Source organism: Salvelinus alpinus, chromosome 25, assembly GCF_045679555.1.
Source record: "Salvelinus alpinus chromosome 25, SLU_Salpinus.1, whole genome shotgun sequence".
Taxonomy (NCBI): Eukaryota; Metazoa; Chordata; class Actinopteri; order Salmoniformes; family Salmonidae; genus Salvelinus; species Salvelinus alpinus.
Window position 1 is genome coordinate 19,052,004 of NC_092110.1, and position 19,947 is coordinate 19,071,950.

The 19,947-nt window shown below is 41.7% G+C and overlaps 1 protein-coding gene across 2 annotated transcripts in view; it reads right to left on the minus strand.

Annotated features, from left to right (window-relative positions):
• The window catches only part of LOC139553549 (60 kDa lysophospholipase-like), a 103,617-nt gene that overhangs the window by 7,537 nt on the left and 76,133 nt on the right, over positions 1 to 19,947 (minus strand). The window contains exons 13-14 of one of the 2 annotated variants that reach the window (XR_011670677.1): positions 4,337 to 4,445; positions 809 to 920 (exon numbers count right to left, since the gene is read on the minus strand). The exons of the other annotated variant lie outside the window; for it this stretch is intronic. The gene's annotated coding sequence lies outside the window, so the exon portion shown is untranslated. Of the gene's footprint in view, positions 1 to 808; positions 921 to 4,336; positions 4,446 to 19,947 lie in introns of those variants that run through there. 2 annotated transcript variants of the gene reach the window in all.

Sequence of the window (19,947 nt, forward strand, 5' to 3'; positions counted from 1 at the left end):
TGGTATGCTGCTGGCTTAGCATGGCCAATAGTATGAACACACATTCATTTGAGAGAGAAATGTGATATAGTTGTTCTCATCTAAAAATGTGCAACTGGGAATAGGGTGATATTTGGCCAAGATGATTCAACTACATTGCATTCAAAAACAAGTGCAGGTGACATGCAGTCAGGTGTGTGTGAGTGCTGCTCCAAGAGGTGTCCCTCCCTCCTCTACTCACCTCAGGAATGACAAACTGACCAGCGATCAGCAGCGCCCCCAACAGGTTGTCTCTTCCATCGTTCCTCATCTCATAGATCGGCACCTGCAAGAGGTCATAAAACAACATTTCACCCTTCTGTTATCTTAACTATATGAAGCAGTTTAGCTGTAAGGATGGCAGGTGTACCTGGGAGCCGGTGAGGATGACAGGCTTCCCCAGATGCTCACACATGAAGGACAGAGCAGATGCTGTGTAGGCCATGGTGTCCGTGCCGTGGAGAATGACAAAACCGTCATACTTCTCATAGTGTTTCTGGAACCAAGACACAAAGAGAACAGGATCAGACTTTAATCAAAGGTTCCAAGGTCAAAATGTGTAGCCTACATCTTGCCACAGGCTACTTGAAATAAGTACTGTATTTAATACACAAGCTGTACATCACATTTACATAAAAGGAAAGGGATAACTGATTTTTACTTCAATGAATGATGTGAAATTGGTGTGTTATTGCATTATAATGCCTCTGCTTATGTAAATGGTAAAAGTCAGGGTTATGGTTAATGTTAGGGTGAAGTGCAAGATAAATAAAATGACCACACCAAGTACCTCAATGTCCTTCCCAATTGTAGCCCAGTCATCTGTGGTCATATTGCAAGAGTCCAGCAAGGGGCTGTACTCTAAAACAGTGTACACTATCCTCTTATTTTGTTTATACAGCCTGGGAAAAGACAAGTTGAGTCATAATCATCCTATAACAACCAAATCAACAGAAAACACACCCAAAGAAGCTCTGTGCATCAACAGAGCAGACAGTTTACATAGACACACAAACAATCCAGGTTAAGCAAAAAAAAAAAAAAAAACTACATAAAAAAAAAAGGTAATCACTTTAGGGGTGTAGAGACACCCCTCTTTTTTGTCTTGCTTGTTCCGCTTACTTTACAAACTCTTTAAGACATGGAGCCGGTTCTGTTTACATGAGGAAAAGGCTGAAGATAAAGGAAAAGAGTGAAACTAGCCTAGCCTACTTTATGAAGCGAGACAAAGTCTATTTGGTTGGGCCTTCTGTTTCAGCAGCAGGGTGCCCAAACCAGTTCCTATGGGCTGGGTGTGAATTACGGACATGATGAGGGAGGGGGCGACTCCCTGGGAAGTCTACGATGCTGTATGAGGAGTTACTAATTTGCGGGCGTTCTGAGGGGTAAGGGGTGCCTTTTGGTAGTATGGAGGGGGGGTTGAAAAGGGGTGTGTTCGAGAGCGAGACCCCATGTTCTAATTAGACGGGGGCAGCTCATCCTGGCCTCCCATGCATATTAATATGTCCTCTAGATGGAGGTAACGTTGGCGTCCCGTATTCTCCTGCTTGAGCTCTATTAAGAGATTATGCCTGGGCTAAGCAGCTGTGCAAAGATTTTCCTCTTAATCTCCCTTTTTAAGACACGGGACAGGACACTGGAGGGCGGAGGGTGCAAACCATTGAACCCCCCTTATTGGGGGTTAAATAGAACAACAGGGGAAATAGCAAGCTTACCCATCATCACCTAACCAAAGACACCCACCTAATTAGCCCTGGCTCCAGACACAATCCTCAAACATATGTTGTTGATAATATTAAAGTGATTGTGCTGCTGGAAACAATATTCAAATCACCAATTATTAATTTATCTCCTGGTATAGCCGACGGTGTGGCAGGGAAACGGGTATTAGCATATCGAGGGTTGGGTAGGATGCTGCCCTGTGGCCTGGCCTGCTGATGAGGAACAGAGTGGTGAGAGGGGCAAATGGGAGGTTGGGGTGAAGGCTTCCCACAGGGAATCTCACTACTGCTTTTCACTCAGCTCTTTAATAAATCAATAAACCAATTTCCTACTCCACACAACGTAATTTTTTTTATCAATGTCAGGATATATTGACATTATCTTTGTCAATGTTATTTCAAGTCCACTGCACATGCTCACTGCAAAGCATAATATAAAAAATAAATAACTCAGGCATTAGGGACATTTAATAGCAATGTTTGGTGACAGCTAGTATATGTTAATCAACATTAACTTGAAGCCACAAAAAGGAACATAATGATGGTAATAATGAAAATTTCATCGACAGGGACTGGGAAACTGGACAGAATTGAAGTAATGATGGATGGCGCTAAATACAGGGACATTTTTGAGGGAAACCTGTTTCAGTCTTCCAGAGATTTCAGACTGGGACTGAGGTTCACCTTTGTGGTTTAAGGAAAATCCTAGTGGCTAGATGTGAGGATGATTGAATCAACTACTGAAATTACACTGAAAACCTAAAGAGACTGATACATTTGTCTGTGGGACGGAATCTGAATCCATACGTCCTATGAATCTCCTGTGAGACTGTTGAAGCGATGAGGAGTAGAAGGCTATGGAGGCGACATGGCAGTCCTCCAAACAAATATTACCATGATCCAAGCAGGCACAGTGCCACCATCCCCCCTTCACGCAAACAGCTTTAAAATAGCACGCTTGTGTAGTTCTCTTATCTGTCCCCTATAACCCAGCCCCACCCTGCCCCCTCCAGTCTCTATATCTGTGGGTCTGAACTGCTCTGAGTGTGTTTGAGGTGGAGGGACTGAGCCCTGTGCTGGTTCTCTGTGTAGAGATTAGCAAGCAGGCAGGCAGGGGCGCCCCAAATGCCCGCGGCATCGCAGGCCCAGAAAGGAGAGGAGGTTGCTGGGAGGGATTTGACCCAGGGTGCATTGGCCTGGGCTCAGGCAACCTCCATTTGGAGGAGCGATAGCCAGCAACCCTCGGATCCGACCTGCCAGGACCATATTCAGCAGAGGGCCCTCTCGCTGCTCCTGAACACACGCACTGAGAACCAGACTACAGGAATCAAACACGCTCAACATAGATTAGCCTCGCTCTCTGCCAGCGTGGCACCAGCAACTCCTCTCAGGCCTATTCTCTCTCCCTGGCAGCAGCAACACTCCTGGGGTTGCTACTGTAACATTACAGAAACGTTATGAGAACTTGACTGTTCTGCACTGGTTTTAGCTAGACATGAACCAATGGGAGTAGCTCCCTCCAGTGGGAGCGAGGTGAGGTACCTGAAGAGAGGGAATAAGGGTAGAATGTCAGGCAGGAGTGAACACCGCTACTGAAATGCTGCAGCACAACTCCCTGCAGGTTTGTGCTCCAATGATCACTCCCTGACAGGTCCACACAGACAACAGCAGCAAACTGTTCCTGCCAGGCACTGTTTGACACCAGGCGGGACGGATACAGAGGATTCAAACCACACAGCGTAGCGCAGGCACACAGTATGCTACCAGTATTTCAGGACCCTTTTGATAGTTCATCAGCGAGGTGTGTCGGCATCCTGTCAAAACAACAGTTTTAGAGTGAAATGTTCCCAGGCATGCAGGGAATAGAACGTGTGTATGATATCCCCTAACAAGCATTGTATATCCTGTAGGCCTACTGCTATGGAGGCGTCATAGTGAAAAGATTTTGGGGGAGGAGGTCAACCTTTATCCTGACATGATATGCTGTGCACTAGAATATGTTGCTATTCAAAGAGCCTTTGAAAAAGCCTTGTATGCCTTGTAGGTTGAAAAAGCCATGAAATAAAACCGGTCAATGGTTATAAAACAGGAAGCAGAACTTCAGTCTTGTTTGAATTTGACAGTCAAATTAAGAAGTTATTCTAATCCAGTAAGCGCAATACACACTCATCTCCTGTGTAAAGAAATGGTAAGGGCGTGAAAATGTATGTATCGGTAGAACCGGTAGGTTGAGGTCCCCTTCACATATTTCTATAAGACCAGTTAAAGACGGACTACTATTACTCTACTCTAATTTTATCATCATCTGTATCAAACTCCAAGCTCTCCATCTGAAGTTTGTCAGTCAAATAGCACAAGGTTGCGTTAGTCTAAATCTATAGTGATGATGTGTTACATGGATAGTAATCTTTTCACAGTTAAAATGATTGTACGAAGACTGTACAATAAAGTAAACCATGTCAACATTTAACTCTAGCCTATATATTAATAACAGCAAAGACAAAGTAAAAAACCATAGAATAAACAGAAATAGAAGGCTGCAGAGGAGCCCAGGAGAGGTGGGGTGAGGGGGGAGGTGGAGTGTATGGGTGACTTACGGCAGGACAAGGGTGTTCTCCTGTGGGCCTCTCGCATACTGCTCATCATGGAGGTCGGGAAGCTTTCGCAGAGCCTTCACAAACACATTAGGCCCTGGGGGTGAGAGCACTGTGGATGAGAGAGAGACAGAGAGAAAGAAGGTGTTGCCATTAGTGTACAGAGCAACATAACTATTCAGAGTTCAGGAAGGGTGAGCCCAATAATAGCCTACATAGACCTGAGTGTGGTGTTACTTTTGAAAAGAGGGTAGCAGTACGCAACATTTTGGAGCGTTCAAATAGGAATATGCTATGTAGAACACATGCTCTTTCTGACATGTAGAATAAGGTTTCACGTCAGCTCTATTCGTGGCATTTCTATCTGCAAAATACAATAACGTTTGGCTATGAAAGCGTTTGGCTACCGAATGTAGCCCAGGTTTACTATTCCCAGTAAATCATGTACATGTGGCAAATGTGAGAATCACATCAATATGAAAAGTAGGCTGTTGTTTGGAATATAGTTCTAATCATTCATGTATTGGGAAATGTCTTACAGTTCAAGTGGGAAGTTTACATACACCTTAGCCAAATACATTTAAACTCAGTTTTTCATAATTCCTGACATTTAATCCTAGTAAAAATTCCCTGTCTTAGGTCAGTTAGATCACCACTTTATTTTAAGAATGTGAAATGTCAGAATAATAGTAGAGGAAATTATTTATTTCATCTTTTATTTCTTTCATCACATTCCCAGTGGGTCAAAAGTTTACATACACTCAAGTAGTATTGGTAGCATTGCCTTTAAATTGTTTAACTTGGGTCAAACGTTTCGAGTAGCCTTCCACAAGCTTCCCACAATAAGTTGGGTGAATTTTGGCCCATTCCTCCTGACAGAGCTGGTGTAACTGAGTTAGGTTTGTAGGCCTCCTTGCTCGCACACGCTTTTTCAGATCTGCCCACACATTTTCTACGGGATTGAGGTCAGGGCTTTGTGATGGAAACTCCAATACCTTGACTATGCTGTCCTTAAGCCATTTTGCCACAACTTTGGAAGTATGCTTGGGGTCATTGTCCAGTTGGAAGACCCATTTGCAAGCAACCTTAACTTCCTGACTGACTGATGTCTTGAGCTGTTGCTTCAATATATCCACATAATTTTCCATCCTCATGATGCCATCTATTTTGTGAAGTGCACCACTCCCTCCTGCAGCAAAGCACCCCCACAAAATGATGCTGCAACCCCTGTGCCTCACGGTTGGGATGGTGTTCTTCGGCTTGCAAGCGTCCCCCTTTTTCCTCCAAACATAACGATGGTCATTATGGCCAAACAGTTCTATTTTTGTTTCATCAGACCAGAGGACATTTCTCCAAAAAGTATGATCTTTGTCCCCATGTGCAGTTGCAAACAATAGTCTGGCTTTTTTATGGCTGTTTTTGAGCAGTGGTTTCTTCCTTGCTGAGCGGCCTTTCAGGTTATGTCGATATAGGACTTGTTTTACTGTGGATATGGATTATTTTGTACCTGTTTCCTCCAGCATCTTCACAAGGTCCTTTGCTGTTGTTCTGGGATATATTTGCACTTTTCGCACCAAAGTACGTTCCTCTCTAGGAGACAGAACACATCTCCTTCCTGAGCGGTTTGATGCTGTGTGGTCCCATGGTGTTTATTGTTTGTACATATGAACGTGGTTTGGAAATTAGGCGTTTGGAAATTGCTCCCAAGGATGAACCAGACTTGGCCGATTTCTTTTGATTTTCCCATGATGTCAAGGTAGGCCTTGAAATACATCCACAGGTACACCTCCAATTGACTCAAATGAGGTCAATTAGCCTATCAGAAGCTTCTAAAGCCATTTTTTATTTGACCTTTATTTAACTAGGCAAGTCAGTTAAGAAAAAATTATTATTTTCAATGACGGCCTTGGAACAGTGGGTTAACTGCCTTGTTCAGTGGCAGAACGACAGATTTCTACCTTGCCAGCTCGGGGATTCGAACTTGCAATCTTTCGGTTACTAGTCGTACGCTCAATCCACTAGGCTACCTGCTGCCCCATGAAATCATTTTCTGGAATTTTCCAAGCTGTTTAAAGGCACAGTCAACTTAGTGAATGAACACTTCTGACCCACTGGAATTGTGATACAGTGAAATAATCTGTCTGTAAACAATTGTTGGAAAAATGACTTGTCATGCACAAAGTAGATGTAATAACCGACTTGCCAAAACTATAGTTTGTTAACAAGAAATTTGTGGAGTGGTTGAAAAACGAGTTTTAATGACTCCAACCTAAGTGTATGTAAACCTCCGACTTCAACTGTATATAACTCATCATAGGTGAATAGCCCACCAGAATATGCTAATCTAATAGGGTGATTCTCACGAAATCTTGGTAGCAAAGATTTCAAACATGAAATCTTTAAAAAGACTTGCATCAACAAATTTCCTTTCTAGGCATTAATAACAGGGTCTGAAGTGTTTGTGAGCATTAATTAAAAAATATTTACTGACAATTTAACACCTTTTTGAACATATTTTCCAAAACAAGTCCTTAAAAATCTCATTACCGCAACGGTCTGAAAACGTCAAGACCATTAGGAAAGCTAATACATTAACAGTCATGCACAGTTACTTGAAACTCTGAAATAATATATATTTTTTCATTACATTTTTATTTGATTTTGACTGATTTCTCTCATTACCGCAACACCTTCCGCAATCTACAACCAAATATTTTTAATATTAATATATTTTTATATTTAATTGAAACCTGACATATTTTCAAAATGATGTGGCAAGCCTGAAAGAACATAACGTATAGATTCTGCGCATGCATTTAAAAGCAAACTACTATTTTTCCATTCAATAAATTAACATTAAATGAACACCTGTTTCGGTAATGATACATACAGACTAAAATGTAGCTTTTTGGCCATCAAGGAAAACGCTATGTCTCGTGCAAACCCAACACTTCTCATCACCCCGAGAACACCATCATGATGGTGGCAGCATCATGCTGTGGGTATGTTTTTCATCGACAGGGACTGGGAAATTGGTCAGAATTGAAGGAATGATGGATGGCGCTAAATACAGGGAAATTCTTGAGGGAAACCTGTTTCAGTCTTCCAGAGATTTGAGACTGGGACGGAGGTTCACCTTCTAGCAGGACAATGACCCTAAGCATACTGCTAAAGCAACACTCGAGTGGTTTAAGGGGAAACATTCAAATGTCTTGGAATGGCGTATTCAAAGCCCAGACCTCAATCCAATTGAGAAATTGTGACTTAAAGATTGCTGTACACCAGCAGAACCCATCCAACTTGAAGGAGCTGGAGCAGTTTTGCCTTGAAGAATGGGCAAAAATCCTAGTGGCTAGATGTGCCAAGCTTATAGAGACATACCCCAAGAGACTTGCAGCTGTAATTGCTGCAAAAGGTGGCTCTACAAAGTTTTGACTTTTGGGGGTGAATAGTTATGCATGCTTAAGTTCAGTTTTTTTGTCTTATTTCTTGTTTTTCACAATAAAAAATATTTTGTATCTTCAAAGTGGTAGGCATGTTGTGTAAATCAAATGATACAAACCCCACAAAAATATGTTTTAATTCCAGGTTGTAAGGCAACAAAATAGGAAAAATGCCAAGGGGGGTGAATACTTTCGCAAGCCACGGTATGCTAAAAACAGAGAACACATAAAAACAACACATACAAAAACATTAGAACAGCACGTCATCATCACTACACACACTGGCCTGTACAGTGTCTCTTGGGGATGATGTTTCTATGACCCCCAAGCTGGTGCATCTTCTTTATCTTCAATCCAACGTTTTCATGCGTTTTGCAAGCACATGTTTCTCTGTCTGTGACTCTCTGGTGGCCAGTCCAAAATGACTTAAGTTTAAACAATTGAGGATTGGAAAGGTTGGCCTTATCAGACAGAAATCTTCTATGAAGATAGTGAACGTTAAGGTTCTTACGGAATATCTGGCCCTTTTTCCGAATTTCTCCAGATTTCCCATTTATTACAGTGGAGACTTCATCTTGATGAAGGAAGCCGCTAACAAGTTTGTGCATTAGTCTTCTCTGGCTGTTATTGGGTAATGTTCTCTGATGACCTCTCTTTGTAGTTTTCTTCTGGACCTCTCTGCCTTCCATGTTGACAATTACTGTCACGACTTCCACCGAAGGTGGCTCCTCTCCCTGTTCGGGCGGCGCTCGGCGTTCGTCGTCGCCGGCCTACTAGCTGCCACCGATCCCTTTTCTTTTTCGTTTGGTTTTGTCTGTCTTGTGTTCAACTCTGTCTAGTTTAGGCTAATCAGTGGGGTATTTAATCTCGCCCTACCCGCTAGGTTTTGTGCGGGATTGTTTGTGTTACTGTCGTTGGCTTGGGTTGTGTTTTTCCCTGTTAAAGCAGGTTTATTTCACGGGACTGTTTTTCCCGCACGTTAGTTTAGTCAGAGGAATGTGTTCCTCCGTTATCGACTAGACTGCGTTCCTGTTTTCTAGTGGCTTTTGTGGTCCTGTACTTGTTTTGTTGGTGGACCAGTAAATAAAACACCCTTTTTGAAATTCTTGCTCTCCTGCGCCTGACTCCACACCCACCTCTCCTAGGGAGATATTGTTAATTACCTGCTTCCTCTTGGCCATCATCTTAGTTTTTTTAATTTCACCTTTATTTAACCAGGTAAGCTAGTTGAGAACAAGTTCTCATTTACAACTGCGACCTGGCCAAGATAAAGCAAAGCAGTGTGACACAGACAACAACAACAGAGTTACACATGGAGTAAACAATAAACAAGCCAATAACACAGTATTTGTGTTACTGTATATAGACTTTCTTTTTTTCTACTGTGTGTGCAAAAGGCATGAGGAGGTAGGCAATAAATAGGCCATAGGAGCGAATAATTACAATTTAGCAGATTAACACTGGAGTGATAAATGAGCATATGATGATGTGCAAGTAGAGATACTGTTGTGCAAAAGAGCAGAAAAGTAAATAAAATACAAACAGTATGGGGATGAGGTAGGTAGATTGGATGGGCAATTTACAGATGGACTATGTACAGCTGCAGGGATCGGTTAGCTGCTCAGATAGCTGATGTTTAAAGTTGGTGAGGGAAATAAGTCTCCAACTTCAGCGATTTTTGCAATTCGTTCCAGTCACTGGCAGCAGAGAACTGGAAGGAAAGGCGGCCAAATGAGGTGTTGGCTTTGGGGATGATCAGTGAGATATACCTGCTGGAACGTGTGCTACGGGTGGGTGTTGTTATCGTGACCAGGGAACTGAGATAAGGCAGAGCTTTACCTAGCATAGACGTATAGATAAGCTAGAGCCAGTGGGTCTGGCGACGAATATGTAGCGAGGGCCAGCCGACTAGAGCATACAGGTCGCAGTGGTGGGTGGTATAAGGTGATTTGGTAACAAAACGGATGGCACTGTGATAGACTGCATCCAGTTTGCTGAGTAGAGTATTGTAAGCTATTTTGTAGATGACATCGCCGAAGTCGAGGATCGGTAGGATAGTCAGTTTTACTAGGGTAAGTTTGGCGGCGTGAGTGAAGGAGGCTTTGTTGCAAAATAGAAAGCCGATTCTAGATTTTATTTTGGATTGGAGATATTTAATATGAGTCTGGAAGGAGAGTTTACAGTCTAATCAGACACCTAGGTATTTATAGTTGTCCACATATTCTAGGTCGGAACCGTCCAGGGTGGTGATGCTAGTCGGTCGGGCAGGTGCGGGCAGCGAACGGTTGAAAAGCATGCATTTGGAGGTCACGGAAGGCGTGTTGTATGGCATTGAAGCTCGTTTGGAGGTTAGTTAGCACAGTGTCCAAGGAAGGGCCAGAAGTATACAGAATGGTGTCGTCTGCGTAGAGGTGGATCAGGGAATCGCCCGCAGCAAGAGCGACATCATTGATATATACAGAGAAAAGAGTCGGCCCGAGAATTGAACCCTGTGGCACCCCCATAGAGACTGCCAGAGGTCCGGACAACATGCCCTCTGATTTGACACACTGAACTCTGTCTGCAAAGTAGTTGGTGAACCAGGCGAGGCAGTCATTAGAAAAACCAAGGCTATTGAGTCTGCAGATAAGAATACGGTGATTGACAGAGTCGAAAGCCTTGGCCAGGTCGATGAAGACGGCTGCACAGTACTGTCTTTTATCGATGGCAGTTATGATCTCGTTTAGTACCTTGAGCGAGGCTGAGGTGCACCCGTGACCAGCTCGGAAACCAGATTGCACAGCGGAGAAGGTACGGTGGGATTCGAAATGGTCAGTGATCTGTTTATTAACTAGGCTTTCGAAGACTTTAGATAGACCTATTTCCATCCTGCCCTGCCTAACAGTTCGGGTCTAGGGTGTCACCCCATTTGAAGAGGGGGATGACCGCGGCAGCTTTCCAATCTTTAGGGATCTTGGACGATATGAAAGAGAGGTTGAACAGGCTGGTAATAGGGGTTGCAACAATGGCTGCGGATAGTTTTAGAAAGAGAGGGTACAGATTGTCTAGCCCAGCTGATTTGTACGGGTCCAGGTTTTGCAGCTCTTTCAGAACATCTGATATCTGGATTTGGGTGAAGGAGAATTTGGGGAGGCTTGGGCGAGTAGTTGCGGGGGGGGTGGGGCGGAGCTGTTGGCCGGGGTTGGAGTAGCCAGGAGGAAGGCATGGCCAGCCGTTGAGAAATGCTTATTGAAATTTTCGATTATCATGGATTTATCGGTGGTAACCGTGTTACCTTGCCTCAGTGCAGTGGGCAGCTGGGAGGAGGTGCTCTTGTTCTCCATGGACTTTACAGTGTCCCAAAACTTTTTGGAGTTAGAGCTACAGGATGCAAATTTCTGCTTGAAAAAGCTAGCCTTTGCTTTCCTGACTGACTGCGTGTATTGGTTCCTGACTTCCCTTAACAGTTGCATATCGGGGGGACTATTCGATGCTATTGCAGTCCGCCACAGGATGTTTTTGTGCTGGTCAAGGGCAGTCAGGTCTGGAGTGAACCAAGGGCTATATCTGTTCTTAGTTCTGTATTTTTTGAACGGGGCATGCTTATCTAAGATGGTGAGGAAATTACTTTTAAAGAATGACCAGGCATCCTCGATTGACGGGACGAGGTCAATATCCTTCCAGGATACCCGGGCCAGGTCGATTAGAAAAGCCTGCTCGCAGAAGTGTTTTAGGGAGCGTTTGACAGTGATGAGGGGTGGTCGTTTGATCGCGGACCCATAGCGAATAGAGGCAATGAGGCAGTGATCGCTTACATCCTGATTGAAAACAGCGGGGGTGTATTTGGAGGGCAAGTTGGTCAGGATAATGTCTATGAGGGTGCCCATGTTTACGGATTTAGGGTTGTACCTGGTGGGTTCCTTGATGATTTGTGTGAGATTGAGGGCATCTAGCTTAGATTGTAGGACTGCGGGATGTTAAGCATATCCCAGTTTAGATCACCTAACAGAACGAACTCTGAGGCTAGATGGGGAGCGATCAATTCACAAATGGTGTCCAGGGCACAGCTGGGAGCGGAGGGGGGTCGATAGCAGGCGGCAACAGTGAGAGACTTATTTCTGGAGAGATTCATTTTTATGATTAGAAGTTCCAACTGTTTGGGTATAGACCTGGAAAATATGACAGAACTTTGCAGGCTATCTCTGCAGTAGATTGCAACTCCTCCCCCTTTGGCAGTTCTATCTTGACAGAAAATGTTGTAGTTGGGTATAGAAATCTCAGAATTTTTGGTGGCCTTCCTAAGCCAGGATTCAGACATGGCAAGGACATCAGGGTTGGCGGAGTGTGCTAAAGCAGTGAGTAAAACAAACTTAGGGAGGAGGCTTCTGATGTTGACATGCATGAAAGCAAGGCTTTTTCGATCACAGAAGTCAACAAATGAGGGTGCCTGGGGACGTGCAGGGCCTGGGTTTACCTCCACATCACCCGAGAAACCAAGGAGGAGTAGGATGAGGGTAAGGCTAAAGGCTATCAAAACTGGTCGCCTAGAGCGTTGGGGACAAAGAATAAAAGGAGCAGATTTCTGGGCGTGGTAGAATAGATTCAGGGCATAATGTGCAGACAGGGGTATAGTGGGGTGCGGGTACAGCGGAGGTAAGCCCAGGCACTGAGTGATGATAAGAGAAGTTGTATCTCTGGACATGCTGGATATAATGGGTGAGGTCACCGCATGTGTGGGAGGTGGGACAAAGGAAGTATCAGAGGTATGATGAGTGGAACTAGGGGCTCCATTGTAAACTAAAACAATGATAACTAACCTAAACAACCAAATACAAGGCATATTGACATTTGAGAGAGACATACAGCGAGGCATAAAGTAATCAAGTCTTTTCAGTCTTTTCTTGAGTTTGACCATCTCTTTGGTCCTCTCCAAAAGCTTCTCTTCTGTGTAATGCAACTTTGACCTACATTTTTGCAGTGTTTTCTTTCTTCTGTTCCTCTTTTTGGGTGATTCCTTTGGGGTGGATGTCTTCATTGGTCCTGGTGTCTGTAGAGATGTCTCTCTTCTTTTAGGAGTTGAGATGATGGCAGGGACATTTACCTGCTGAGGTGAGAATGGCTGTTCTCTTGAGGAGGCTGTGTCTTCTTGAAGATTTTGAATAACTTCTTCATTTGCTTCTTGTTGAAGTGTATCATCTTCCTCGCTTGATGGTGTTATGTCCAATACAGATTTTAGCTGTTTCTTTCTTCTGTAATACCTTTTCGAGTTTTTCCACCACCGTTTTGTCTTCTTTTCATGTTGCTTCTTTGTCAGATCTTGAGTTTTCTTTATTTTACCATTTTGATTTCTTTTTTGATATCTGGAACTGGAAAGGAAGCATGACCTGAAATGAGCATGTCTCAAAACATGGGAAAAATCTTACTGTTATGGACACGTCATCCTATAGTATAGACTGAATGGCTTACAGACTGTGTGTGTGCGCATCCTACAGTAGGGACTGAATGGCTTACAGACTGTGTGTGGACATCCTATAGTACAAACTAAATGGCTTACTGATTGTGTGTGTGTGTGTGTGTGTGGTGGACGTGTGACATCCTATAGACACTGTATGAGGGCATAGGCTTTCTATAGACTATATATGCTAATTACTCTTGCTGTAACCTCTCCAACCCCTGACCTCTCTCTCTCCTTCCTTCTGTACTCTTCCAGCAGTTCTGGGTTGGTGTGAACTTTTTCTCTGAATTTTGCCAGCCTTTGCTAAAGCTTTCTTTTTGTCCCTTGCTGACTGTTTGCAATTAACGTCTTTGGGAATGGGGGGCAGTATTGAGTAGCTTGGATGAATAAGGTGCCCAGAGTAAACTGTTACCCAGGCCCAGAAGCTGTGATATGCGTAGAAAACACTCTAAAGTTTCCAAAACTGTTAAAATAATGTCGGTGAGTATAACAGAACCCATATGGCAGGCGAAAACCTGAGACAAATCCAACCAGGAAGTGGGAAATCTGAGGTTTGTAGTTTCATTTAAGTGATTGCCTATATGCTGTGTCTATGGGGCCAGATTGCACTTCCCAAGGCTTCCAGCAGATGTCAACAGTCTTTAGAAAGTTGTTTGAGGCTTCTATTGTGGAAGGGGGTCGAATAAGAGCTGTTTCAACAAGTGGACTAGGCCGAGGCCAATGAGTTGTTCCTTCTTTTTCCTCTGTAATGAATACGCTATTGTCCGGTTGGAATGTTATTGAAGATTTATTATAAAAAGACCCTAAGGATTGATTGTAAACATCGTTTGACATGCTTCCACAAACTGTAATGGAACTCTTTTGACTTTGTCTGGATTTTGCGCTCGCGCATTGTGCCTTTGGAATAGTAAACGTGCGAACAAAACGGAGGTATTTGGACATAAATATGGACGTAATCGAACAAAACAAACATTTCTTGTGGAAGTCCTGGGAGTGCATTCCGACGAAGATCAGCAAAGGTAAGTGAAGATTTATAATGCTATTTCTGACTTTTGTTGACTCCACAATTTGGCGGGTAACTGTATGGCCTGCTTTTGTGGCTGAATGCTGTGCCCAGATGATTGAATATTGTGCTTTTGCCTTGAAGCTTTTTTGAAATATGACACAGCGGTTGCATTAAGAACAAGTTTATCTTTAATTCTATGTAAAACATGTATCTTTCATCAAAGTTTATGATGAGTATTTCTGTTATTTGATGTGGCTCTCTGCCATTTCTCCGGATGTTTTGGAGGCATTTTTGAACATGGCGCCAATGTAAACTGAGGTTTTTGGATATAAATATGAACTTTACCGAACAAAACATACATGTATTGTGTAACATGAAGTCCTATGAGTATCATCTGATGAAGATCATCAAAGGTTAGTGATTCATTTTATCTATATTTCTACTTTTTGTGATTCCACTCTTTGGCTGGAAAAATGGCTGTGTTTTTCTGTGATTTTGCGGTGACCTAACATAATCGTTTGTGGTGCTTTCGCTGTAAAGCCTTTTTGAAATCGGACACTGTGGTGGGATTAACAACAAGATTACCTTTAAAATGGTATAAGATACTTGTATGTTTGAGGAATTTTAATTATGAGATTTCTGTTGTTTTGAATTTGGCGCCCTGCAATTTCAATGGCTGTTGGCGAGGTGGGACGCTAGCGTCCCGAACGATCCCAGAGAGGTTATTAAACAGGACATAAAGAAAAATATCAACAGTTAGTAAATAATATTTCAATTAATAGTTAATTATATATATTTAAAAATATAGTCTGTGATTCATTTCTCATTAACGAAACAGAAGTTCTCTACCGCAACTGGCCTTAAATTGCAGCGGTAAGTGAGAACGGTGTTGCGGAGGTTGAGGAACCTTAGCATGTTTTGCTAACAATAGAGAAGACATGATGACTGAGCAAATGTTTGCTTAAAACTTCTTGTCAATATGGAGGCGCTATTTTCACTTTGTAAAAAATCGTTCCCAAATTAAACTGCCTCGTACTCAATTCTTGCTCGTACAATATGCATATTATTATTACTATTGGATAGAAAACACTCTCAAGTTTCTAAAACCGTTTGAATTATATCTGTGAGTAAAACAGAACTCATTTTGCAGCAAACTTCCTGTCAGGAAGTGAAAAATCTGAAATCGAGGCTCTGTTCCAGGGCCTTCCTATTAATTTGCCTGAAATCTATGGATCTACATGCACTGCATACGCCTTCCACTAGATGTCAATAGGCAGTGAGCGGTGGAATGGGGTGTCTAGCTTGATCTGAGGTCGAACAAGAGCTTTTGGAATGACTTGACCAGAATTTTCATTGTCTTGGAAGGCGGGAGAAGGGACCCCAGATTGCGTTCTGAAAAGCTTTCGGTATAGACGTTAGATATCTCCGGCTCTGATTTTATTTGATATATGTGTTAAAAACATCATAAAGTAGTTATTTTAAACCGAGTTATATCAGTTTATATCAGTTTATTGCGATTTTCTGCATTTTCTTTTCTTTGCGTTATGTGATGTTGGGCACGTTTGCGCCACATGGCTAGCTTTGGTTGCTAATTCGACAGGAGAAGAGGACATTCTACAACCAATACAAAAAAATACAAATACAAAAAATTATGTTGAAATTACTCTTTGTGCAAGGTAGAGAACACTTATCTTTATTATGATATTTTGTTATATTACTAAATTACATGTTTTATATTTAAAATCATTACTGCCATGGTATTTTAATGGTTTCATGAGAATGACCCAATAAAGCAACAACAGAGCCTGGGTCTTCAATGGTGAAATCAGTTACCACTGAGTGCCTATTTCCAGAAATTATTCCCCAAGTAGCCTGAGTGGGAGAAGGCTGCAGGCTAAGTGATACACTGGCACATGACTGCTAATGCGTTTCAATGGGAGAGATGAGGCACAGCAGCTGAGAGGAGTGAAACCTGAGTGCAAGCCACTGGAATAAACTGCTGACTAAAATTATGACCTGTGAAGATGGAAAGATTGCATATAGACAAATATTGGGACTTCCAAACAGAACCTTTGGAATGGTGTGAAAACGGTAGACCTAGAAACTATGGCCATGTTATTTATGGTCTAGTGTTTACTCCAAGTACCATCCACAGTAGTGGATGCTGAATGAAATGAGAAGGGCTGGTTAGCCTAGAGATCTCATTCAGAAGACATTTGATCCAAAATGCTTAACAGTTAACGTTTCCTTGGCCCACGAAGGAATTTTCATTCTTTCCCCATTTCCCTTTCCAGGAAAATAATTATACAGGAAACAGTAGCCTTCGGTGTTCTTCAAGGTTCTGTTTCAGGATCTCTCACCCCTGGTAAACTGCGACTGTAGCTAGAAAGTTTCCTCCATCAATGTGCTGCATCAACATGCATTACACAACATCATTCAGATAATCAAATAAATGTACTTTGTTTGGGCAACAACAAAAACATTCTAAAAGTCCTGGTCAAAAACTCTTTACCGTCATTATGGTACACCATCCCAATAGTTCCTCCGGTATGGATGACCAAGAGCCGCGTTTTAGGGTGTGAAGCTGGAGACAGAGATGACTTTTTACATTCGGCCATGATGACTAGACATCTGATGGCAGGGGAAGAATGCATATCAAACTAAGGGATGTTCTTAAAGTGACAGACCGCTACCAATGACAGGTTGTTGTGAAGTGCCAAAACGCAATTTACAGAGAAACCTAGCTATATCAAAACTGTAATGTTACTAATCTGCTTGATTGTATTATAAACCTAAGCAAATAATGATTCACAATGATAATATTGCCCAAAATGTTTTTCCAAGTTAAAACAATGCACATGCAATGCAATGATGACAGTGAGACTGAGACTCACCAGAAGCTAGAAATTGCTATAGTGTAGGGATACGTGTAGAGGATGTACGTAAATGGCTATTCGTCAATAGCCTCCAAGGATAATTTCAAAGGAGTGCCGTTTTCAACCAATAAAACAAATGGTAGGCCTATCCTTGTTGGCAAAAACACGTGATCACTTAGGGAGTAATTAAAGGCTCTAATTTTATCATTTGTCATTTTGCTTTTTATTAGTTTCCATTGTTCTCATCTGTAATCCTGACAGTGGAGACATAAGTCTGGCACAAAAATCCAGGTCTCTGGCTACATCAGATACATTAGAAACCAGAATGGTTGACATTTCATTTTGTATGCAGTTCACAGATAGCCACTTCTGCCTCCCAATTGTGTCATTCTGCCTTGCCCAAAACCTTCTTTTTAACTTCTTATTTATATTTCTGCAGTATATTTTTCCTCCTACCACAGCATGTATTGATATTTTCAATAATTATATTATTGTTAATATATTTTCAATGCTATCATAATGTTTGGTGTTTTTACTACTACAGTCGTTTCTAAACTTTCTGTTTCTATTTCATTCTTCCCGCTACTTGAACGTCATCGTCCTTGGAATGGACATTCCGTTATTTGCCAGAAGATTGTGCACAATTACACAATGCAATTAAACAGGACATTACAGTTTTTTACAAACGCTCACACACAGTGAAACCATTAACTCATGTACCTCATCTTCAGACCAAGTCTGCAAAACCGCAATCACATGATCTGCTTTACACTCAGTTTGCAAATGTAAAACACACTTATTGCAAACCAATAAACAGAGTCTCTACATTAGACACATTCAAAACTAACAGGTCTTGTGTTTTCGTTTGGAAAACACTGCCATTCCAAATGCCACACTCATTTACCGATTACCTACACCCAGTGCTGACGTGTGAAAACACTTATAGCTCATTTCTTCACTTAGAAATCAGAGCTTGAGCATCATTATAGGCTTCAGGTTGGCTTTCTTGGTTTGGACAACAATGGAGGCCAATTTTGGAGAGAGAGTTGGTGGAAGAGGAGTGGGAATAAGATGAGGACGAGGACAAGGAGCAGGACAAGGACAAGCCTATTTGTTTATCTTCTACTGTATTTGTTTTGTCACTGTTCATCCCAAAATCTGGATGAAAATACAATGTTTTGAGAAAGAAATACATTTCATTTTCCCCCTTGCATTTCTGTTTACAGTGTAAATATATGCTGAATATGCACACATACTGTATATATTTGTGCACATACATGTACAGTTGAAGTCGGAAGTTTACATACACCTTAGCCAACTACATTTAAACTCAATTTTTCACAATTCCTGACATTTAATCCTAGTAAAAAGTCCATGTTTTAGGTCAGTTAGGATCACCAACTTATTTTAAGAATGTGAAATGTCAGAAATATTTTATTTTATTTATTTAACCAGAAAGGGCTCATTGAGATTTAAAATCTCTTTTTCAAGAGCTTCCAGGCCAAGATAGGCAGCGCCAAGTCATTACAGACAAGTCATTACAGACAAGTCATTACAAAAATTACAGACAAACATGAAAAACTACATGTAATCTAGTAAAAACCATAAAATTCACAAGAGTATAACAAAAATCAAAAACAGCAAATTAAAAACATTGACAGGTCAGGGAATCAGTCTCAAGATCATTCATCAGTGATTTAAAAATACCAAATCGGGACAAGTTCTTCCAGTTTAAAAGTATTTTGTAAGGCGTTCCAAGACGATGGCGCAGAATACATAAAAGCCCTTTTACCAAATTCAGTTCGAACATTTGGAACAGTTAGCAGGATAAAGTCCAGCGAACGAGGAGAGTACCCACCACATTTCTGAACAATAAAAATGCCCAAATAAAAAGGTAGTAAACCCAAAATGGCTTTATAAATAAAAGTATACCAGTGACTGAGCCTACCAGTGACTAGAGAAGGTCAGCCAACCCTGGTATACAAAGTGCAGTGGTGCGTAAGGGTTTTGCAGTTTAAAATAAATCTCAAAGTGTCATGGTAAAGGGTATCAATTGATCTCAAACACCGAGCAGCAGCATTCATATATAAAATATCCCCATGGTCTAGTAAAGGCATAAATGTAGCTGATACTAGCCTCCTTCTGGCTTCAAAAGAAAAACAGGCCTTATTCCTAAAATAAAATCCCAATTTCAGCTTCAAATTTGTAAAATTCCAAGATATTTATATGAGGTTACAACCTCAATCTCCTTGCCCTGACAGGTAGTAATAGGTGAAAGGTTCAGAGGTCTATTTCTTGCTTTAGAAAACACCATTAGTTTAGTTTTGTCAGTATTGAGGATAAGTTTCAATTGACACAAGGTATGTTGAACAGTATAAAAAGCAGTTTGCAAGTTCTGGAAAGCTTTTGTAAGAGACGAGGCACAACAGTAAATAACAGTATCATCAGCATAAAAATGAAGTTGCGCATTTTGGACATTTTTGTCTAAATCATTTATATAAATAGTGAATAAGAGAGGACCAAGTACAGAGCCTTGGCGCACACCATTAAAGACAGACAATTTAATAGACATAAGCCCATCAAATTGAGTGCACTGAATTCTATCAGACAGATAGTTAGCAAACCATGCAACTGCATGCTCCGAAAGACCTACACTCAACAATCTCTGCCTTAGTATAGCATGATCAACTGTATCAAAAGCCTTAGAGAGATCAATAAAAAGTGATACACGGTGCTGTTTTTTGTCAAGGGCTTCAGTGATATCATTTAAAACCTTCGTGGCTGCTGTAATTGTGCTATGCTTCTTCCTGAAGCCCGATTGGTACATTGATAAAATAGAGTTAGTAAATAAAAAT